Here is a 25,392-nt window from a genome sequence, read left to right as displayed (position 1 = left end):
TTATAGGAATACTTTTTCTTGGCACGACGGCTATTCCAATAAGCGGGTTCGACTTTAATTACATTTATTTCCGGTTTTTTGTTTATGGCCATCTGTTTTTTATTTTTTTGTTACTAAACAAAAGTATTTCCCATTTAATATGAACTAATTTTCTAAATAAAGTTTCTAACATGGGTATATGAATTAAATTATTTTTTTTGTCAATATACAGGGTGAGGCAGATAAAGAGCCTATTAGATATATCTCTAAAACTAAAGCTAAGAGAATCATGAAAATAGGAATACAGGGGTTTTGAGGTGTGAACTATTTAATGAAAATATTTTGGACTCTTTGCTACTTCCGGTTATACTGGAATTTGATTGTAACTTCGTTTTTTTAAATGGGGCACCCTGTATATTTTTACTTTTTTGGGTTCTTCTTGATTTCTTTTTTCTTAAAATATAAGGTTTTATAATATTATACAGGGTGGTTTAAAAGATAATTACGTTTTCTTATTAATTTCGTAGCAATATTCACACCCGGTAGAATTGTAATAGTTTGAAATAGTAAACTTTATTTATGTTCAAATGATTTTAAATATGGTCGACTATTGTTAAAAATTATTGGTATAGGTAAATTTTTCATTTTAGTATACAGGGTTGGTCGAAACTCGGAATTAGTATTTTCTGAGTTTTCTTAAATGAAACACCCTGTATTTTAGTATTGTAATGAAATGTTATTTTTGGTACTTTTTAATTTCTTAAGCCTTCCCTGTACCTAACTGCTTTAGTTTGTGAGTTATTGGTGATTAAAGCCAAACATTAATTGCAACACAAAATAAGTGAAATTTTATTATTTTGGCCGTGAAAATATTCAATCACTAATAAATTTTTGGAAATAAATACATATTAATCTAGACTGATACTTAAAATTACCAATAATGGTTGACCTATCAAAATACCTACGTAGTTAAGGTTGTTGGTGCGATTAACAATTAAGCACAAATTAAAGCAATTAGGTATAAGGGATACTTGAGAAGTAAGAAAGTACCATAAAATATCATTTCATTTTAATACTAAAATATAGGGTGTTCTATTTAAGAAAACTCAGAAAATACTCATTCCCAGTTTCGACCCACCCTCTATACTAAAATTAAAAATTTAGCTATACTAATAATTATTAACAATAGCAGACTATATTAAAAATCCTTTGAACATAAATAGAGATTTTGATCTCAAACTACTACAATTCTACAGGGTGTGAAAGTTGCTACGAAATGGATAAAAAAACGTAATTATCTTTTAAACTACCCTGTATAATATTAGGAAACCTCATATTTTAAGAAATAAGAAATCAAGGAGAATCCAAAAATGTAAAAATATACAGGGTGTCCCATTAAAAAAAGTTATAAGCAACTTCCGGTATAACCGGAAGTACCAAACAGATGAAAATATTTTCATTAAATAGATCAGTCTTCAAAACCCCCTCGAGATATTTCTAATAGGCCCTTTATCTGCCTCACCATATATAGACCAATAATATGTATAATCCAATCCTGAATTCAAGTTTACTTTCATATAATAGATATTATCATGTCACTTACAACCTTCCATTTCAGTAAGTATAGCCATTGTATTATAGAATGTAGTGTTTAATGATTTTTTCCTTTTAAAATACATTATAATTAATACCCGTACTTATTAGTAAGTAATTAATTTTTCAATTTCAATACTGTATAATATGATTTGGTATTGCATTTGAAAAGGAAACAATAAATATTCAAAATGTAGTGGTCGGGATTTTTGCTTATGCGAGGATTGTTACATGTCGGGATTTGGCTTGTCGGGATTATGGCGTGTCGGGATTCTGGCGTGTCGGTGTTTTGGCGATTTTGGCTGTCGGGATTTTGGATGTCGGATTTTGGGCGCCACCGTACCGAGAGATGAACACAATTCTTTTGGACCTAATCTTAACGATCTTAACCTGATCTTAACGAACTATGTCGTGTATAGATCATATAAAATTCTTCCTGAACTTTGTTTAAAGTTTGAAGTGAAATATTTTGTATTTCTGCAGTGAACCTTGCTACAATGCTAGTTGGCTGAGTTGCATATATTTTGTTCCTGAGGCAAACCCACAGAAAAAATATCGAAAGGCGTAGGGTCTGGCGATCTAGCTGGCCACTCATTAGTACCTCTTCGTTCACTAGGTTTAATGTAGTATGTTATCCAGTATTTTTGTGGGGTCTTATCTTTCTTTAACTTGTTTTCATTAAGCTCCACAAGGGACGGTTGAATCTGCCTCCAAGTATCTTCAATGCTTTCCTCATTTGGTATTTTCTAAATGCTCTCGAACTCGAACCTTGAGTATAATTCGACTTAGTACCTGTTATTTATACCAAGTGATATCAAGAATCAAGGAAAGATTATTAAAGATTGTTTGTTTTACCAAAAAGAAAAGTTCACCAGAAGTAAAACAACTTATTTTAAAAACAGTCTAAGAATTGTGTCAACGTCTGGATAGAAATGTCATCTCAATAACTTGCTAAACATAATTTTTGATGTCACATACCTATTCTTCTAAAGAAAAAAAATATTTTAAGCAAAATTATGCCGTGTATTGGTCTATTAGTGTAAAATTCTATCTTATTTATAAAACTATTTATATATTTTAAAATTGTTGTAAGAAAATATTTGTATTTTGACAGCAGCAGGTACGTAACAAAATTACGTTAAAGATAATGAGACAATGGAGACATCTGTGGGATCATTAGTCAATATTTGTCACAGTTCAAGCATGCATAAAGTGATGTTCATTTTCATATTGTGAACGCATAAAAATAAATAGATTTTGAAAATCGAATGTTAAAATTCAAAAATATTAAAAAATATGTTTTGTTTTTTACCGTTTTTAAACTAATTTTAAAAATGTTCGTATGGAAACGAAAGTGTAAAACTATTTGTTTTCACGAATTAACTAAAACATTGTTTATCCTAATAGTAGGGGAGGAAAGTGTGCTAAATTTGCAGTTACTCGAGCGTTATGGGGACCGATTGGGTTGTGAAGAGTAGGTCCTAAAACCAAAAAATGTTAAGTAGGTTTTCCATAAAGTGGGATTTTCCATTTTTTAATTTAATTTTACATTTTCAATAATCATTTTTTCCGATTATAGCGCCATCTATCCATTATTCGAAAAAAGTCTCGAAAAAAGTTGCTTACTTTTACGTAAAGAATCCAAATCTGCAATAAAAATAGGGGGCTCCTATTTAAAATTTTAAAGTAACCCCCACCCCAGCTCCGTGGGGGGTCTTGTTTAGTCTTATTTTTTAGTTTTTCGATCTGACGTTCATTTCGAAACGTTCATTTGTGAAATTTTGTGACTCAACCATTTTCTTACGCCCCGCACAAATCGTCAGATTTTTGAAAAATACACTATTTTGCATGTAGTTAACTTACCTTATCTTAATCTGACGATTTAGATTGTTTTTCTTATGGTAGATTTTTTCGGACACCCCTTAACGAAGTCCCCTGTATTAAGAGCCAATATAGTATGGTAGAAGTACATTTACAGGGTACAATATGTCTCTCCATGTGATAATCTGACGCTCTCGAGTAACAGCAAAAATCCCCGTTTGGGCTCCCCTACCATAAACAATCCAATATTATTTTTCGAATTTTAAGTTAATCATTCAATCAGAAAAAAACACGAAAAACTGGTCTAAAATTTTTAAAAAACAACGTTTATCATTCTGTAATATGGAGATCAATTGTCTTGCTCTGTTACCTGGAGCTATTTTTAATTAACGTCTACATCAAAGTTTCCTGTAGGCTGCAGGTACTATAGAACAGGGGTCACCAATTAGGGACCGTGAGCTAGTTTTGTGCGGATCGTCAATAAATTCAGAATATACCTAGTGTTTGGCAATTTTGAAATGTTTGGCCATGAAATTGTGTACTGTGTTTGGCTCAACTTATGTGTGTGAAGCCGCTTTATCAAGAATGAACTTTATTAAAAATCGCTAGGGATCTCACTTAACAGATGAATATCTCTATGAGACTCAGTTGCTCAAAACTCACTCCAAACTTCAGACAAGTTGTACATAAAATATGTCATTTTTCTTTATAATAATTATATTTATAAATTGTTTTCCCCTTATTGTTATATTTACTAATCATTATTTTTGACATTAAGTAAGCTGTAATATAAAATTGTCATGTGCATTTTTTATATTCATTTCCTCTCTACTATATGATAAGTTGGAGTACTTTTCAAATGTGCATTTAATTAAAATAATTTTCAGATTTAATAAGTTTGCAAAAACACATTGCATTGAAAATAATGTAGAAAAGATAACATGTTAATTAGCATTTTGTACTATGATTATTTATTTTAAATTGGTCAGTTTCCTTTCTACAAAATTGAAGATGTCTAAAAACTTCATTAGCATTCAAAATATAAATTCCTAATTTTTAAAATATTCTCAATAACAATTTACAATACTGTTTTACAATACTGCTGTTTTCAAAATATACTGATAATAACATCAAAACAATACACAATGAAATTATATTTTATTTATTGTACCAGGAAAACTTACAGAAAAGTATACAGTAACCAAAAAACAATCAGATATTATTAGTTTTCCTTTCCATGTGTGATCTTTGAGGATTCCTGTTCAAAAATGTCCCCTTTAAACAAATCAGAAGGGTGCCGGGTGAAACAATTTTTTAAGCAAATTCAAAATTACTTTTTTGCCACCAAAAATGTATTTTTAGGTTTCTTGGGTAATTATAAACAATAAAGGTCTCTTGTCATATTTCTGAAAAGTTGATAGTTTTCGAGTTATAAGCGATTTAAAATCTGAAAAATGCATTTGCGATGCTTGAAAAAAAGTTTTAATAAAATGACAGATCTTTTTTATTTAAGATAACCCAAAAATGATAAAAACATATTTTCGCGGGCAAAAAGGTGATGTTTTGAACTTGTTAAAAAAATGTTAAACAATTTCTGCCCGAAAATTTCCCCCGGTACTCTTCTGATTTGTTTATAGGGGATATCTTTTAACAAGAATCCACAAAGGGACCGAATCGGAACAGTCAGACACAGGCAGCATAAATCCTGACCCCGGAAGTGTCATAGGTTTTCGAAACGGACCCTCAGGAAAACTAATTGGTGACCCCTGCTATAGAATATGACAACTAGATATTTAAAATTTTCACAACTTTTAACTACCTATTCTCAATCATGCTCGAATACTTGAAAACGCAGTGAAACACATTTTTATAACTTGTTTATTTCTTTTACACTGATTCTTCAAACTTAAAAGATATAGCACATCTGATAGACACTATTTCCAAAGCAGTAAGTTCAATCTTATTTATTTTTCGGTAACGTAGTCATATGACAATGAAATGATATTTGATTTTATTGCAATCGTATTTAACGGACCTATCACTAAGAGTAATAAATTAAGAAGTATTCTAAGATATATTATTGGAGGAAATAGAAAGTTAAGTCTGAAAACGAAGCTAAGAATGGAAAACTAGAGAATTCCTATAAGAGGAAAAAAGTCAAACAAGAAAAAGAAACGTAATATGTAACAGACATGCCATAAAAAATCAGTACTTTTCAGAACATTTTTAAAAAACAATGGTATTTTAAAACTTGCAGACGAAAATTCTAAAAACTAGCCATTTTACACTTAATTTATTATTATTAATAACAACAATATAAGTACTAAAATAATTTGAATAAATTTTGCATATTTTTTGCCATTTTACCCATATAAAACTTAAGAAATACAAATGGACGTCTGCAAAAATGCTATACAGGGTGTTTCATTGGGAAACGGAAATACTTTAATGATGAATAGAGGTCACCGGTTCTAGATATAGTACATTTTTTGCCCTACCGACTTTTATAACCGAGTTACAGGGTGTTTTATCGATTTTGCCCATTTCTTTCCTAAGCCATAACTTGAGAACCACCCTGTATATTTTTTTGATATTTGGTACCCATATGTCTCATTCAAAACCAAAACGACCGACATACTAACCATAAGAAAATTCCAGGTCCGGATTAACAAAAAATTATAAAGTAATTGTGACCTTAAAACAACACCCTGTATATTAAAATTTTGAAAATCTGTTTGCATATTTGAAAAGAGCACAAAAAAGTAAGTTTAATGGCTTGCTTCAATTTTTCGGCCAGACAATTTTATGACTTTCATTTTGAAATTATATTGAATTTTTTAAGAACTTTGACATTAAAAAGCAGATATTATTAACTTTTAGTTATAAATTATTAAAGTTAATGAATAAATACTCATTTTAAAAATAATCAATACTTATTTACCACATTGGAACGTCCCAATCACTAATGACAAGAAAAATCCAGGCCCGGATTAAGAAAAAATACAAAGTAATTGTGACCTTGAACCAACACCCTGTATATTGAAATTTTAAAAATTTGTCTGCGCATTTTAAAAGAGCATGAGAAAGTGTGATTAAAGGCTTATTTTAATTTTTTCGGCGTTGATTTAATTACATCAATTTGAAATTATATTTAACTTTTAAAGAACTCTGAGATTAAAAACCAGGTATTGTTAACTTTTAATAATAATTTAATGTTAATGAATCAATACTTATTTTAAAAATACTTAATACTTATTTACTACGCTGGCTTCATATATTCTCTGGATTTGTAGCTATATGCACATCATTAAAAATTAGAATTGTGAGAATTGGGATATTTTAATGATTTACTAAAGAATTAAAAAAAAACTGCTATAACTAATAAAACAAAAATTCGTTACAATTCAACAATTTAACAAAAATTAAAAATATTTGAACTATAACAATTGCTCAAATTGTCCGCCATTTTATTCGATGCCTTTCCTTGCTCGTTTTAAAATATTTCGAATCGATTTTCTAAGTACATTGGGATTGTTCTTCATTTTTCTGGTAGCTTCTTGTGACCTTGACAGAATTAATCAATATGATTTCAAAATTGCCGTAATTAAATTATCTGCTAAAAAATTTGACATGCACCTTTTAACGCAGTTTTTTATGCTGTTTTAAAATACACAAACAAATTTTCAAAATTTCAATATACAGAGTGTTGTTTCAAGGTCACAATTACTTTATATTTTTTCCTCTATCCGGACCTGGATTTTTTGTCATTAGTAATTGGGTCGTTCCAATGTGGTAAATAAGTATTGATTATTATTAAAATGAGTATTTATTTAATAACTTTAATAATTTATAACTAAAAGTTAATAATATCTTCTTTTTAATGTCAAAGTTTTTAAAAAATCCAATATAATTTCAAAATGACAGTCATAAAATTGTCTGGCCGAAAAATTGAAGCCAACCATTAAACTTACTTTTTCATGCTCTTTTCAAATATGCAAACAGATTTTCAAAATTTCAATATACAGGGTGTTGTTTTAAGGTCACAATTACTTTATAATTTTTTTTTAATCTGGACCTGGATTTTTTTTATGGTTAGTATGTCGGTCGTTTGGGTTTTGAATGAGACATATGTGTACCAAATATCAAGAAAATATACAGGGTGGTTCTAAAGTTATGGCTTAGGAAAGAAATGGGCAAAATCGATAAAACACCCTGTAACTCGGTCATAAAAGTCAGTAGGGCAAAAAATGTACTATATCTAGAACCGGCTCGGTGACCAATATTCACCATTAAAGTATTTCCGTTTCCCAATGAAACACCTTGTATAAAGGAGAATTTGAGAATGTGGAGAAAATAAAATGTATCGACATAAGTGACGCTTTATCAATGATGATGATGATGATATTTACCTATACAAAAACATAAGGCACAAACCAAACAAATCAATCTATTAACGATATAAAAACGTAACACAAAAGACTCGGCCGGTGATAAAACCTGTGATAAATGCGTTTGCCATGAAAATTGCCCAGCAATAAACACTTCATGAATAGGCAATAAAAAATTTATTATGCTTCGGTATTGAATTATGTAGGCGTCTGGCATAATTTTCAATTTAGTTTATTGTTTTTCCAGAAATTTACGAGAAAATTTGGGTATTAATATTTACACTGTAAATATGTTTTAATGAATGGGTTGTGTTTTTTAAAACATACTATGTTAACAACCTTAAATTGTTCCTTTGAGATGGTTAATTAGTAATAAATATTTAATCTCCAGCATGTTTCATCGTTAGTAGGCATAATTAATATTCTTTAATTAATATTGCGATGACGTCAAGGCGCCATTTTTGTTTTTTTAAATATTGATCATACGTATTCCGAGAATAATTATGCTAATATGAGAGCAGTTTATTTTAAGCTTTTTAGTGAATTTGTTGCAATATGTATAGTTCCAATAAAATCAATACATTTTGTATCATTTCACGGGTATACATATTTTACATATACGTTTCCCAAAAAGAAATAATATATGACTAAAATTACTTGAGTGGTTAGAACTCAGAAATACTTGACCCAAGAAAGAAAACAAAACCATTTTGAAAAAAAAATGTATTGTTCCTTTTTGAATCTGCTTTCAGCTTGCCTGTAAAATACTTGCCTTGCTCCCCAAAATACTTCACTTTTTCATGGTTGGAAAATAGTTGACAACTGAGCCGTTTTTTAAACTCGAGAACAGAAAATAATCTGATGGGGCTAAATCTGGCAAATAGGGTGTATGAGGTGGTAATTTAAGTTTTAATTAATGACTTTTTGGTGATTGAAGTAACGAATCTGTGAGCTGGTGCATTTTCTTGATGAAACTACACTTTCTTATTGGCCATATGCTGTCATTTTTGATTGATTTCTTCGCTTAAACGTTGTAATAAGTTCGCATAATACTCGTTGTCGAGATTTTTATCTTCCTTATAATAGTCAATCAACATTATCCCACGCGTATCTCTAAAAACCGAAGCCATGACTTTTCCTGCAGATGAAATTGTCTTCTCCCACTTTGGAGCCAGTTGTCCTTTTTGAGTCCGATGTTTTGATTGTTCTTTTCCTCGAATGTGAAGTGATTGATCTATATTTTATATATATTTATAAAACAATGCAAAAACTCTGATATGGTACTATGAAAATTTATTAAACACTTAATTGAAATATCTTCACAACACTGTTTTTGCTTGAATGTAAGCAAACGCGGCACTCATCTTATACATAGCTTTTTGATGTCCAAATTTTCAGGTAACATGCGATATACTAACTTTATATTTATAAGCGAGGTTTCTACAGCCTCTGCCGCTTCTCGCATTTCGACTGCCATTGTTTTCTGTCCATCCATTCGTCTTCTTTAATGGCTCTATCACTCATTACGTGCCGTACATTTTCTTCCCAGACAACTGAAGGTCTTCCCTTCCTTCTTATTTGTTGTGGTATGTAATTTAAAGCTATCTTTAGCCATCTATTTCCAGTCATTCGTTTCACGTGACCATACCACACTAGTTGTCTGGTTTCAATTCTATCTACACTGGAATATATAGTACTTGTCCTCCTTCTAATATATTCATCTCTGATGTGATATTTTTTGGATATACTACACGCTCTCCTTAGATAATCAATTTCTAATACTTTTATTCTTTTTCTATTCTTTTTCGTGATCTGTAAAACTTCTGCTACATAAGTCATGATAATCTCTACCAAGGTTCGATAGATTGACAATTTCGTTTTTGTCTTATATTTTTAGAACATAGTAGAGAGTTTAGAATCTTTACCGCTTTTTGCCCTGCTGCCTTCTGTTTTCGATGTCTCTTTTGGATATTTTTGTGGTTCTACTTTGTCTTTGACATATTCATATTGAAGCCCCATTTTCATATTCTTTCTTTAGTTTTCTAAACGTGTAGTCCATGTCTTCTTCATCATTCGCTACGACTACCTGATCATCTGCGAAAAACAAAGTTTTTTCTATTCCCATTCCGAATACTTGTTTCCTTCACTGCTCTAGCGATGATTAAATATATTTTAAATAAGGTCGGAGACAGACAACATCCTTGTTTAAGCCCCTTTGTTATTCAAAATGATTCAAATGTAAAGTTTCCTTCTTTAACGACACTTTTTGCATTTTTGTATATATTTGCGATGGCATCCACATATTTTCTACTGAGACCTACTTTCTTCAATGCATGAAACAGTTTTTCAAAGGTACCGTATCGTATGCCTTCTCTAAATCTACAAGCAATAAGTGGGTAGATATATTCCTTGCCTTCCGTTTTTATATTACCTGCGGTAGAACGAGAAATTTTATCAGTGCAAGATCTTCCTGCACGAAATCCACCTTGTCCTTCCATGTCTTCGTATTCTGATTCTACTCTTTCTTTTATTATTCGACCGTACAACGTCCCCAATGCGCTGGTAACAATAATTATTCCCCTATAATTAGAATTATGTGTTTAACGTTTAAGAGGATGGGCACGTATTTTCGGCTGCAATGCTATTCAAATCGGGATTCATTTTTTTCGAATCCTGAGAAAACTAATAAATATTTTTGAAAAATTTAAACGCAGAATGAAAGATTACGTTATTAGCGAGGACCGAAAGTCCCTGAGAATTTCTATATTGTTTATTTTAATAAGTTACAGGGGTGAAAAACTAAGAGAAAATTTAGTGTGATTTTTAATTTCAAATATCTCATTCAAAATAAACTTTTTATTTATTCTAAGGAACTTTCGGCCCTCGGTAATAATTTAGTCTTTCATTCTGCGTTTAAATTTTTTTCAAAAATATTTATTGGTTTTTTCAGGATTCGAAAAAAATGACCACAATGTCCGTGCTAATATTTTCCAAGTCTATCTTCGTCTTACAACGCACTCAGTCGAATAGAATATTGTCAGTCAGACATTGACAATCAGTGACAAATTTAAATATTTGACATGGCATCGGGAATATTTTGAGTTGTTGATTAAATAATATTGATATATAGTGTATTTTGATAAATAATTGATTTAAGACGTGAACTTAAAAAGTTATTTATTGTGTATTATTTGTGGAAGATCCAAGCAGGGAATACATCAGGATAATATATTCTGTGATCCAAGTATTTTGTTGTTAAACATGTTCAAAATTGTAAGCCTTCCATATAGTCGAAGTAATGAAGCTTAAATTAGGACAACAAATCGCAATTTTTACAGAATGGATCGATTTGCTTGAAAATTTGAGAATAAGTAGTGGATAGTCCAAGGATAAAAATCTATATGAGGCCGAAAGGCGCTTTTACCATGGGGGTGGTTGCCACCCCATCTCGGGGGTGGAAATTTTTTATTTTATTTTGACAGCAAAAGTTGGTAAACACATTCATTCTAAGCAAAAAACGATCTATACATTTTTTTGATAAAAGTAATAGTTTTCGATTTATTCGCTATCGAAAGTGTTGGTTTAAATCGAAAAAATCATTGTTTTTAATAAGTTTTCTGCTAATAACTCAAAAAGTTCTCGTTCTATAAAAACAAGTTTGCTTAACAAAAATGTACCTTTTGAAAAAATAAACAAAACCATTTTTTATAATTTGCTTTAAGATCAATAGTAATCGAGCTATACTTTATTATATGTTAGCTCTTCTTCGTAAAATGCTGAATATTGTAGTTTCAAAGTCAAAAGACGGGAAAATTATGCATTTTTCGAGGATAACTTGTTCAAGCCAATTTAAAGTATTTAAAAATGTCTATCTCCAGAAATAAAAAAATAGTCCGTAGCTCTAAAATTAAGTGACTTATAGTAAAAAGAATGTCAGTCCCTATTTTTTTCAGCGAAAAAGTGATCGTAAACTTCCCCCTAATCTCCACCCTAATTAAAATTGGTCATTAACCTTATTCGGTTTTTTTAATTTATGTATTGTTAATAGGTTCTAGAGGTTTGACCGGCTTAGAATGATTAGTTTAAAAAAAATGAGTTAAAAGATAATAACGAATTTTTGTAGTTTGATAAAAAATGCCGATTTCTTCAGAATAGAAAGATTAGCATCAGAGATACGAAAAAATATTTAAATATAAAATTGTAGCTTATATAATTCCCAAGAACTTGGCTTAAAAAATTTTTCTACGGCAAAAATTGAGTAAGCTATTGAAAATTAAAACTTGTAATACCATGCAAAAACCACCTTTACCAACCCTTTCAAAGTCACCTCTTTTTGCAAATGAGGATTTTAAAATGATATAATATTAACAGCCGCGTAGGTCCTGTAAAAGCCTACAAAATTCTTTTTTAACAAACTTTCTAGGATAAAAAATAAAAAAGTTGCGGTTAAAAAATCAATATATTTTTTTGAAAAAAAAAGAGATATCCAATTGGAATCATAATAATGTAAGTTAGCGGTGTTCTTAGTCATCGGCCTTATTCATTCTTCTTTATTTATGTATTATTAATAGATTCCAAAAGATTGACTGGCTTAGAATGATCAGTTTTTAAAAAAATGTAGTTAAAAGCGAATAACGAATTTTTGTAGTTTGGTAAAAAATGCCATTTGCTTCAGAATAGAAAGAGTAGCATCAGAGATACGAAAAAATATTTAAAAATAAAATTGTAGCTTATTTAATTCCCAAGAAATTGGATTGCAAAACTTTTTTCTACGGCAAAAATTGAGTGAATAGTAAATGAGTATAATACCGAAAAACATTGATTTTTTAGATATAAAACGTCGATTTCTTCAGAATAGAAAGATTACCATCAGAGATACGAAAAAATGTTTAATATGAAATTGTAGGTTATTTAATTCCCAAGAAATTGGTTTGAGAAAATTTTTTCTACGGCAAAAATTGAGTGAATCGTAAATTAGTATATTATTGAAAAACACTTATTTTTTCGATATAAAACTAACACATTCGATAGCGAATAAATCGAACACTATTAATTTTATCAAAAAAATGTATATAGCATTTTTTACTTAAAATGAATGTTTTTATCAACTTTTGCCGTCAAAATTATAATAAAAAATTTCCACCACGAGATGGGGTGGCAACCACCCCCATGGTAAAAGCGCCTTTCGGCATTATATAGATTTTGATTCTTGGACTATCCACTCCTTATTCTCAAATTTTCAACCAAATCGATCCATTCTGTAAAAATTGCGAGGTTTTATTAGTTAAAAATTAGTTCCTGGACTAATAGTAACAATATATTATTAAGATATCACTTTAACACTTTTCCTTTTTTCTCGATTGAGTATTAGTTTTTGTTGTACATATAAATTTTTACAATCACTGAATACATAGTTAGTGAAAAAATTATCAGTATTAATTGCACAAGAGCTCTGAAATTATTGAATTTTTCCCGAGTGACACTTTGACAGTTTTAATTTCACGAGCCGAAGGCGAGTGAAACTATGTCAAAGTGTCACGAGAGCATAAATTCTATATTAATTTCAGAGGTCGAGTGCAATTTGTTGCGATTATTTCATGAATAAAACTGTTCAAAACCAAAATTTTATTGTAATTTATTTATGTAAGTACCATTAAACACACACTTTTTATAAATTTTTGACGATTGAAAGTCATCACTTTTATAATTTTTAAAACATTAATTGTCATTAATGTCACTGAATGTATTTTTTCGTAGCAACGAAGGGCATCTGACGTAATATACTTAACGACGGGAGATTATCAAAAATTATCGATTTAATTCAGATTTTTGTAGCTTTCTATTGGTCTGAATCTCCTATGAATGAAATAATCACGTTTATTAACTGAATTAATAATTTGCATTTATACAAATAACAGTTATCCACGAACATTCAAAAGTCATCTCTTTAAGTTAATGATGAAATTTTCAAGTAGAATGACATTCTAGTAATGTTTACATATCCATACCAGTGTGAATTTTACTTCACGTAATTTGCCGTGTAAAGACAGTAAAAGTAGGGATAGCCGTAAAATATTTGCGAATTATGTACCGATTGCCTTAACGCCCATATGTAGGTACGATATACTGCACTTATTAAATGTCTACTAAGTCTGCCTAGCTCGCGCACTTTCAGACGACGATTATCCAGATTTTCGTAATCGTAAATTCATTTTTGGTCGACCAATGCTCGTCTTAGCAGCTCATACGGTCTCGTTTAAATTCTACTACCCAATATTTTACTGCTGTAAACAAAGAAGCAGAGTTAAAAATATAATACATTTAACAAACAACTCAAATCCAGCACAAAGTACATAAACAATCGTCTTTTGTTTAATTAAACTGGCTAAAACCTAAATTAATTTAAAGAAAACATCACAATTAAAGGAATAATTAGAGCCAGTTAAACTTTGTCGAATTGAAAATATAAAAAAGAGAGAGCAGAAGAATGCTGCAAAGGAAATGAACAATGTTAATTTAAAACTCTGCGAAAGTCTGTCAGAAACAAAGTAACTTGCAAGGGATATCGATTTACTTCGGGTTTTATGCAATAATTATTTTTGATGTAACGAAAAGTTCTAATTGAGTAATTAAAATAGAATTAACTTCAAAAGTTAAATTAGACACATTGTTAGCCAAAATAACAGAAATTAGTATTCAACGAGCATGTAATGATGGCTATTACTCACGATGAGCAAGTTTGCGACACGAGCCGTAGGCGAGTGTCGTATATCAGCAGAGTGAGTAATAACCATTACATACTAGTAGAATACTATACTTTTTCTACGACCTTTTTTTCTATTTTAATTAGTGAAAAAGATAATTATCAACTACTGGAGATTTAAGTGGTTTACCAAAATGCTGTTTACCCCTAGTACGTGGCTGAATAGTTGGTTGTCTACTTTTACCAAATTCTTATGTATTGTAAAAATACAACAAGAAATAGTCAATCCAAGTTCTGTTCGTTTCCGAAAAAATATATGCATAAATTTTTACCTATTGTCAATGAATCTAATAAATAGAAAATGTCTATTATCGGCGGACGTATTTCATTCATAAAGTTTTATGTATATTTACATTTAACTATATACTGGGTTGGGATAAAACATGCAACCAAGCAAATATCTTTGAAACGAAAAAAACAATATTTTTGAAACTTTGCATGCAAATACAGCGACGCTAAAGGCAGCTGTCGCCATATTTTTTGTTACTACTCCACGTCCGGTTTCACCGAAAATACCCTTAACTTATTTAAAACAGAGCTTGTTATTTTTAATTCATACATACCAAATTTGGTAGAAAAAATTTGTTAAAAAGTGTCTGTAGATATTTTTTTGTATTAATACAACGTAGTAGGAAATAAACGAGTACCATCTATACTGTAGACTAAAATTGTTGTTTACATGCTTATTTTGATTTACTTATTTGAATTTAGTATAGTAGGTAAAACTGTTACTGAACTAATTTACAGAAATACGTTGTATTAAAAATAGTTCATTTAAGTGAAAAATATCGTACTGAAATATTAATGATAATCGGTTATGGTGAATTTTCATTTTTTGGAAGTGAATTTTCCAAGTCCATGGATTGGACATAGAGGATTCATAGAGTGGCCCGCTCGTTCTCCGGACCTTAACCCGTTAGATTTTTTTTCTTTGGGGTTATTTAAAATAACGTGTTTACGTTAGGCGACCAACATGCTTGCAGGATTTGAGACAAAGAATAATTATTGATGAATGTGAATACGTGGAGAAATCTTGCAAAAAGTGACTCACGAATTTATTTATAGCTTGCAGGTTGTCAGGAGGTGAACAGCAGACCTTTCAACATTTGAAATTATTTTTTTTATTTTTAATATCATTGGTCTAACGTAAATCAATTAACCTATTTGTTAACTGTAAAGAGATTTATTTCTTGTTTTAATAGTTTTTCCTTCGAAACTTGGTATGTATGAATTAAAAATAAAAAGTTCTTTTAAACTCTGCGAAAATATACAGGGTATCCCATTTAAAGTAAATAAGTTATGAGCAATTTCGGTGAAACCGGAAGTGGAGTAGTAACAAAAAATATGGCATCAGATGCCTTTTGCGTCACTGTACTCGCATGCAAAGTTTCATAAATATTGTTCTTCTCGTTTCAAAGATATTTGCTTGGTTCCATACTTTATCCCAACTCTGTATAATATAACAATATAACAACTATATATTATATTATGTTATAGCATATTTAACACAATACAACTTAAAAAATAAACACAACATTAGTTATAAATTCCAATTAACACAAACAAAATACGCTAATGTCACTGTCACTAAAATAAATGATAAACATCATTCAAGAAATTTTATTTGCAGGTTATATACGATTAATATTAAAAGTAGCATGCGCCACTTGAATCTAACTTCAGCCCGTGAGTAATGACCCGTCAGTAACTTCAGCCCGTGAGTAATGAACTATTACTCACGAGTAAAGTAATGGGTGCTATTATCTATTAAAAAATAGCGAATAATGAGCATGCTATTAAACGGTCGTAGAAAAAATATATTATTATAATGGAATCAATAGATATGGTTTATTGACGACGTGTTACTTTGTTATTATATCCGTTATCGACTGTCTTTTTATCTGTAGAGTAGGGAGGGCAAGTCAAGTCCCATTGAGTCGTACTTAGCTCATTGTCCATCCTGCTATTTGCAGGAAGGTGGACAAATCACCAAAGGACATCTTATGTAGGCAGTTGTAGGCCAGAACTCGTATTGACGATAACTCCAGACATTCATATCGGACATGCTGGACAGTTTCGTCATCCCGTTCACGCTTCCTGCATAGAGGTGTGTCTACTAGCGCCAGTGTATACCTAGAGGTGTTCCCTTCGTTGACAATGACCAGTAAAATAACCAACTGTCCAGCGTAGGTTTCTCCTGGTCATTCCCAGGTACTTTTCTGATACTGATTTTCCAAAGTTCCTTAGTGTTATCTTAGAAAGTCCACATCCTGTCCTTTCTTCCCACCTTCTTACAGTTTGCTTATGGGAGCGACATTTGGCAATTTCCGCGATTGTTATAGTTGACCAGCCACAAAGATCACCAGGCTCTAAGCGTCGTAGGCTTCCTGCATTCCTAGCTAGCTGGTCAGCAATACGGTTGCATTTATTTCCGTTGTGCCCTTTAACCCACCTAGGGATGATGTTACCATCCGAAGCTTGGGCTAGTGATACTCCAATACTAACCCTTATGTGACACTTGGTCTATTCAGGGTTTTTAGCGTTTATCTGCTGTCTGTGCAGATTATTATGGTTTTAGGTTATCTCGTTTGCAGCTATGGAGATACCAGCCAGTTCAATCTGTACTACGCTGGCATTTTTGCCATCGTATTATCGACTGTAGGACCCATTAAGAACTAATAGTTAATGAAACGTTGATAAATGTTCTAAGATATATTTATCACGCAGAAATATAGACAGTTCTGAGGTGTTGCAGATCAGATCTGTTACGACGTTTATCAACAGCTGGGGATCTGGATCGATGAAGACATGAGCAAGGGAAAAGCAAATTTATCTTAGAATATCTTGGTCTACTTATACCAAAAACTCTAATATTCTACGTAGAATTTTTTGTAAAGGGCTACCATTTAACACCTGGACGTAGAACTCGGACTCATTGTCCTTGACATACAGTGGAACCTCGATAAGTCGGATTAATCGGGACCGTGGCCGATCCGGGTTATCAAAAATCTGGGTTAGCCGGAGAATATGGTAAAAATTAATAAAATACGGTATACTTACAGATAAACTCCGTTAGAATTGAAACAACATGAAATATATACAGTGCTTGTCCAAAGTCCGTACCCCCCCTCGTATCTTTCGAAAGGTTATACTTATAATACTGAAATTTGGAGGGAGGAAATAAACGGACGTGAGCTTCTTAACTTGTAAACGGACGTAATAGTGACAGATGAAGTTACAGAGCCACTGTGACCGATAATTTTAAATGGGACCTTATGGTAGGTGATACCTCGTTTGAAAGGTATTCAAAATACCTATTCAGCCATACCAATTTTTTTGGGTTTTAGTTGATTTTGACTTTGGTGAATAAATTAAATAAATATAATATTTTAGTTTCGCATTTAATTATTAATAAAAATTCAAATGTCTGCCTATGGATTTTTTGGCAAAAAGCTTGACGTTTTTCAATTCTCTATTAGTTTTTACGTCAACGTCAACCTTTTTGATAAGTAATTATATGCGGAATTTTGAATTTTTGTTAATTAAATGCAAAACTACAATTTTATATTTATTTCATTTATTCATCAAAATTAGCTTAAACTCAAACAAAATTAGTATGACTGAATAGGTATTTTGAATACCTTTCAAACGAGGTATCACTTGCCCTAAGGCCCCATTTACCATTATCGGTCACAGTGGCTCCATAACGTCATCTATAACTATTACGTCACCTGTCATGACTAGTTAAGCAGCTTACGTCCGTTTATTTCCTCCCTCCAAATTTCACTATTATAGGTATAATCGTTCAAAAGATATGAGGTGGGGTACGGACTTTTGACTAGCACTGTATAAATATGGACAGTACCTACACATCTAAATTACTAAAAACACGAAAACACAAACGTAGACAAACGGAAGCGAACAATACAAGACTGCACTACACACAATACAGTCACCACAATCGGAACGATATTATGATATTTAAGAACAGTGAAAACTAAACACTATTGTTTAAAAAATAATTTTTTAATAGTCTTTTAGTCCTTTTTAAACAATGCTAAGACAGTTTGAAATAAATATGTAAATAAATACTACAGACAGGTGCCTGTTGTTTCTGCCGGCGTGTGCCATGAGTAATTTTTACTATCGAATAGTTCAAATTACACGAATACAAATTATCTCTCAAATATTATATTACATACATTTTTATTGTTGAAATGTTTATCTGATAATTAACTATTTTGATAAGCCACAATTAAATTGAAAAATGATTTTATTAACGTTTCGACGCCCAAATCGGATGTCGTTGTCAAAATACAAATGTACTGAAAATCAAAATGTTTATCTGATGAAAATCGGTCCGGGTGGTTATCCGGACTTTCGGGTTATCGGGGGCCAACTTATCGGGGTTCCACTGTATCAATATCCTCCCAGTAAGTTTTATAAAGATTTATCCCTAGTCCAATTTCTAACGGGCTCAAAAAGAAAAATTGGCTTCAAAGAAGGCGAAGGCCATTTCATTTTTTATAAATTTTTATTGTTGTCAACTTATTACCAATTTATGATATTTATTAAAAATATCAAATGATTCAAGCCTTTAAAAATTACTGATAAAAAATGTCAAAAAATTTAAGGAATATTAATTATTAAAATTAATTACTTTTTGTTTTGTCATATATTTATATGCATATTATTATGTATTACCTTAATTAATCTTTGTAGGTCATCTTCATTTTCGGCTGCTTTTATGGCGTCGTCAGCGTAGCAGATTATCTTTATTTCCTTTTCTCCCATTCTATCTCCTCTTCTTTTTTTAACTTTCTTTATGATTTCATCCATTATCAGATTAAATGTTAAAGGACTCAGCGAATCTCCTTGTCTAATGCCAGTTTCATACTTAATAGGTTGCGATAGTTTTCCCTTACATCTTACCATATCTATGTTACTTTTATATATATTCTCAATGGTTTTTAATAAATCCAGTGATATTCCCTTTTCATGTAATAAATGTATCGCATATACCTACGGCTCTCATATGCAACATAGTGATCTCAACAGAGAAAACTAAATCGATAGTAATATCAGCGGAACCGAGACGATGTAAATTGGTCGTAAGTAACAAAATAATAGAACAAGTGATGGAAACGGAATAATTGGGAGTAAAACTGTCAAGCTGCGGAAAAGTGGAAGAAGAAGTACAAAAACAAGTGAGCATGGCGAACAGAGTAGCAGGATGTCTCAACAACACAATCTGGAGAAACAAATACCTTACAATGGAAACGAAAACCAGGATATATAAGTCAACAGTAAGACCGATAATGACGTACAAAGCGGAAACAAGAGCAGATATGGCGAAAACACCAAAACTGCTGGAAACAGCAGAAATGAAAGTATTACGAAAAATAACAAACGAAACTTCTAAGAGACAGGGTAAGAAGTGAGGAAATACGAGCGAGATGTGGAATAGAAGAAATAAACATGTGGACCAAAAGAAGAAAGGTAGAATGGAATCAACACATAGAAATAATGACAAAAAATAGAATAGTATGAATAGCAAGAGACAAATCGCCAAATGGAAGAAGATCATTGGGACGACCGAGGAAAAGATGGTCAGACAATGTCAATTAAAGCTAAAAACCGAAGTAAAACGGGCACTGAGCCTATTTATAAAGTAGGAAGAAAAAGAAGAAGATTATGTATTACCAAGTGCTACTTAATGATCATCAATCAGGGATCAATCACTAAAGGTTACTGACACCGCTTATTACATAAATATTTGAAAATACACCGTAACCCAATAAACTCGGCTTGAAAATCTTTTAATGTTAACACTGACATAACAGTTGCACATTTTCACATTCTCGACTATTTATTTCAATCCGTTTTGTACCGAAAATAACCTCCGTTCACAATGCTCACCATAAAACGTTAGGAACGTGTACTGGACAGCTTAGCCGAAATGTTCGTGTTATAAAGAAATTTGTCTTTTAATTGTTTAGATTTTTTAATATATAACACTCACATTTTCGGCAACAATGTATAAATTTCATAGTAGATAAAAGGACAGAAAATTGTAGACAACATTCAATAAGCAGATAATAATAATTCTACAGCAAAAAAGCCCTAGAGCAGCGGTTTCCAACATTTTTTAGCTTGAGGCACACTAACTTAAAAACTAGTTCAGCCACGGCACACTTGAGTAAATAATCTCTATAATAGACAATTTTTTTGCATAATTACATTCGTGAGACATCCCAGAATAAGGTTCAAGAAGTCGCTCACGTGAAAAGTGGGCCAAATTTTTATTAACATTTTTTTTATTCAAATTGAAAAAATCAATATTGTTGGCACGGACAATTTTTTTTTAACAAATGAACAATTGGACTGCCGGAGTGGCATCTCCCTCGCACTCAGCATTTACGGGCGGCTACCACGTGCATGGCGCTCAATATTATTACTGAAAAATAACAGCTTAGTAATAAAATAATGACAAAAATTTCTTCAGGATCTTGTAGGGGGTGCATTAACCTTTGATTTAGTCACTTTCTGACTTTCATAATAATAACTTGTAATCGAGTTATTAAGCCTTGAACATCGCCATTTTTCGTTTTTTTTTTCAATTTTAAATTGCTTATAACTCGAAAACGATCAACTTTAGAGAAAAATTTTAAGAGTCCTTTTTTATCTAGAATGGTCCAAAAATCCTACAAAAAAATTGTCCGGGAGAAAAATATTGATTCTTGCAATTTGTTAAAAAAAATTGTTAAAAAAAATTTGTCCCACTTTTCACGTGGGCGACTTCTTTAACCTTATTCTGGGATGTCTCACGAATGTAATTATGCCAAAAAATCTCATGGGAATATTTTTCCCAACGAACCCGCCGTTTTCGCATTGTCTATAATGATAGTGAGTATAATCAAATTTCGCGGCACACCTACAGGGACTTCAGGGCACACCAGTGTGCCGCGGCACACTGGTTGGGAAGCTCTGCCCTAGAGCATAATATTATGTTATTTCCCTATTTTGTGGACTTGGACCCTTTGATCGTGCACCACGTAACAAGGTCTGGGAAATATTAAACTGTAGAAATGTGAAACAAAAGCTAGACCAAGCAATAAAGAATATAATAGCAAATAAAAGTACCTACATGTAATAAGGAAGAACCACGCTTCTATATAATTTTATAAAAGGACAGGTGTAAGATAAGATCGTAATTGTGGCAAAATCAGAAAAAGGCTTGCAAGTGAATCTCAATATTTGGAATGAGGCTTTTAACATTTGGATGACCAACAAGGGGGTAAATTTGGACCCCAGCGTATGTTTTTCTTTAATAAATTCAAAAGTATTTTCAATTCTTAACTCATTATTTTTTTATTTGACTTTAATATCATTCTAGATATTCTCATATTTTGAAATAAAAAAGATTCCCTATATTTTACGAATACAAAATATATTCTGAAGTTGATGTTTAGTATAATACCGTCTATTATGTGGAATTCCAAGTTCTTTTACACTGTGCGGTATCAAAATCTATTTTTAGACTGTGGCTCCTGTTATGTACGAATCATGACATTCCTGTCTGCTACAGTTAGTCATTATTATTATTTCCTGGCATATATTATTATAGTTTCTTGGTATTTTGTGTACATATAAGATATGGCCCGCAAATATCTTACTGCGGCTGAGTTACAGGAAATTGTTACTGCTAGCGATTTTTATGATAATATAGAAGATGAAATAGTATCAGAAAACGAGGATGTATTGTTAGATGAAGATTTAAAGGCTGAAAACGTTCATTCCACATCATTTTTGACCTGGGGTCATATTTTACCCCCGTTGGTCATCCGTGTAACAAAAAAAGGTTGGTCATCGGAAGGTTAATTAATTAGGGATGAAAATAAATCTTTCAAAAACAGAGGATTTAGTACTATCGAAACACACAAGAAAATATAAAAACGTAAAGCTAAATAATGAGATGATTAAAAAAGTAGAGAACTTCAAGCATCTAGGATCAACAGTGAATGGAAATATAAATGGAAAGGAAATATAGCAGGGTAATGAGTTCAAAAAATTATACTACGCATTAAATTAGAGATTTATTAGGAGACAGGAAGTAAGCCTGAAAACGAAAATGAAAGTATGTATTTAAAACTGTATACGAGCCGGTGCTACTCTACGGTAGTGCAACGTGGACAGTAAATGACAAAATTCGAAGTAAAATTCAAGCATGCGAAATGCGATATTTTCGAGCGGTAAACGGGGGGTGTACAAGTAGCACAACGAAAAATGAAAAAATCCATGCTTGGCCTAACTCTGAGAGACAGAATACGAAATGATGAGTTACGGCGAAGAACTGGAGTGGAAGACATCATAAAGCGCATTACGAAGTTGAAGTGGAAATGGTCAGGACACGTCGCAAGACAGAGAGACAACAGATGGACAAGGAAGATCTTAGAGTGGCGGCCAAGGGCGGACAAACAAAGTCGTGGAAGACCACCTACCAGATGGACCGACGATATAAAGAGAATAGTGACAAACTGGATTGCAGCTGCCCAGGACAGAGAGGGGTGGAGACATCTTGAGGAGGCCTATGTCCGACAGTGGACAAATTTGGCTGTGTGATGATGATGATGATGAAACGGGGTGACCAGACGTGTTCGTATCGTGCGGTATCGGAATGTCTTTAGAAAGACTTGAAACGAATAATGATCGTGGTTCGGCCGTACTGCAAGAATGAATGACTGTAGAAATATAAAAAAGGTGTGGACAGCTACATCAGACAAAAATGACATGAAGAGGTAGACTAGCAAAAACATGGAACACAGATCTTGGGAAGGATTTGGCAAACAGAAATACTAAATGGAGAAAAGTAGACAGACTAGCTACTGGTCGAAAGGCATGGAGACGTTTGGCTAGGTACTCCACTTACCTCGACACCGTAAGGTATGAGTATAAGAGGAAGGCTAAAGTAAGTAAGTATACATTTAATATATGTACTTTTTTATTTTGTGTGTGTTACCAACAAGGCACAAATCCTTGTTTTGGCATACTTAGTACAGATAAAGTATGTTTGGAAATTGTTGGATTAATTGAAGAGAAACTTGAATTCAAATATTTTGACGTTTATGTGCAGTCAGACAAAAGAATGGGTAAAAATCAATCCATGTTTTGTGGTGCAGTCTATGTAAGATTGACCCGTTAGGTCTGTATTTTATATAATATAGTTTTGGACAGATAAAACGCCAGTCATAAGTAAGACAACCTTAATTTCATATAATAATAAATAAATAATAAAACTGCTTTATTCAGTTTTAAAAATATTATTTAAATTTTCAAAGTACAGAAAATATATTATAATAAAGCTAGTCTAGTTTACAGTACTGCTTGCTGTACCACTTTTTTGTGGTAATAAACAAAAAATGCAGAGCTTATAACAATAATGAACACTATATATTGTTAAATAATATTTAGGGAGATAATGTGAAAAATAATTTTATGTCAAAGACCACGACACCGTAGATTTTCATGACCCTGTATATGGTCAAATTTTGTAAATAAAATAATTTAGCAGTAAGATGTGTTTCGCGGAAAAATAAAATTTTAGTGGTAGAGTTTCCACGAACATTTTATAAATTTCAACAGAACGGAATAAAACGGTTGTTTAGAAAGTTAATGTATACCGCAGTTGATTGAACAATAGACAGACAGTGCTTCCTAAATGGTTTTCTAGAAAGAAACGATGGTAAATATTTTTGTTTAGTTTAGGATAGGGGGTTTTTAGATTTTAAATAAAAATAAGTTTACTATCTCCAAAAATTGACAAGAAAGGAATTTTGTATATAATACTATTTTTTCTTAAGAAAAGAAAGTAGGGATATGATGTGTGGAGAATGCTTGTGGTTGGCTATGAGAGAGATGGAAGGAGAATATGGTGTTGAGTTTCAAATTGATGAGAGGAAAAGGAATGCATTGTGTAATTGCCATCCAAAGCAATCAGTCCAGTTTGAAAGTAGTGTATTTGTGCAAAGTGTGTTAATGTGGTGACCGTGGAAGCTGATTCGTGTGAGACGAAAACTAGATCAAGTCGAGAAGTACAATCTCCTTGTGTCCGAAAAGATTCCAGTTTCTGCCAGTAACGAGTAGCAGTATTAGATAAACTTTGCACCAGGATACCTAGCTGAGAAAAAAGAAAAATTTTTGGACTCTAAAGATTGATATTGTTTTTATCGAGTCAGATATTTTAATTTGAGGAGAGAATTCGAACGAGTGCTGTTTTTTGAAACAGATTGAAGGAGAATGACAGTTTGCAGGATCCGAGGAGCACGTTGTGGGAGAACTAAGGACAACACAATCCAGCAGAAGAAATAAGGAAGTCGGCAAAGGTTAGTCAGATTATTTGTGAAAAGAGAGAGTTGTTTTTGTATTACATATCATATTTGTTTTAATTGAAAGCCACGTCAACTTAATAGTATTACAACATAAATTATTCATTCATAAATTCATAGAAGATATAAGGAATCTATTTAAAAAGTAGTAATTAAAACCTTTTTTGGTTTTTATAATAATATTAAGAACAATCTACCGATTCAATTGAATGAATTTGGTTCAGAAAAGGAGATAATAGAATTAAAGGTTTTTCTATGATTAGATAAGAAATTTTACAACAAAATAAAGTTTAGCATAAATTTAAATTTTTTATATTTATGGTATAGTATATAAATAAATGGTAGTTATTAAATTTATATGAGTTTTGAGTATATTTATTTTCCCTCTTTTGTCCTGGATAAAGTAAGGAACGACAAATACTAAAAGCCACAAAATATAGTTAAAACATACAATCAATATTAG

At 31.7% G+C, this 25,392-nt stretch overlaps 1 protein-coding gene across 7 annotated transcripts in view; it reads right to left on the bottom strand.

Annotated features, from left to right (window-relative positions):
• LOC114324758 (uncharacterized) overlaps window positions 1-25,392 on the bottom strand; it is a 1,163,158-nt gene that overhangs the window by 1,047,793 nt on the left and 89,973 nt on the right. The gene's annotated exons all lie outside the window — the stretch shown is intronic.

This window comes from Diabrotica virgifera, chromosome 3 (assembly GCF_917563875.1).
Source record: "Diabrotica virgifera virgifera chromosome 3, PGI_DIABVI_V3a".
In the NCBI taxonomy this organism is placed as follows: Eukaryota; Metazoa; Arthropoda; class Insecta; order Coleoptera; family Chrysomelidae; genus Diabrotica; species Diabrotica virgifera.
The sequence above is the reverse complement of the archived record's forward strand: the minus strand, read 5'-3'. Positions and strand labels throughout refer to the sequence as shown.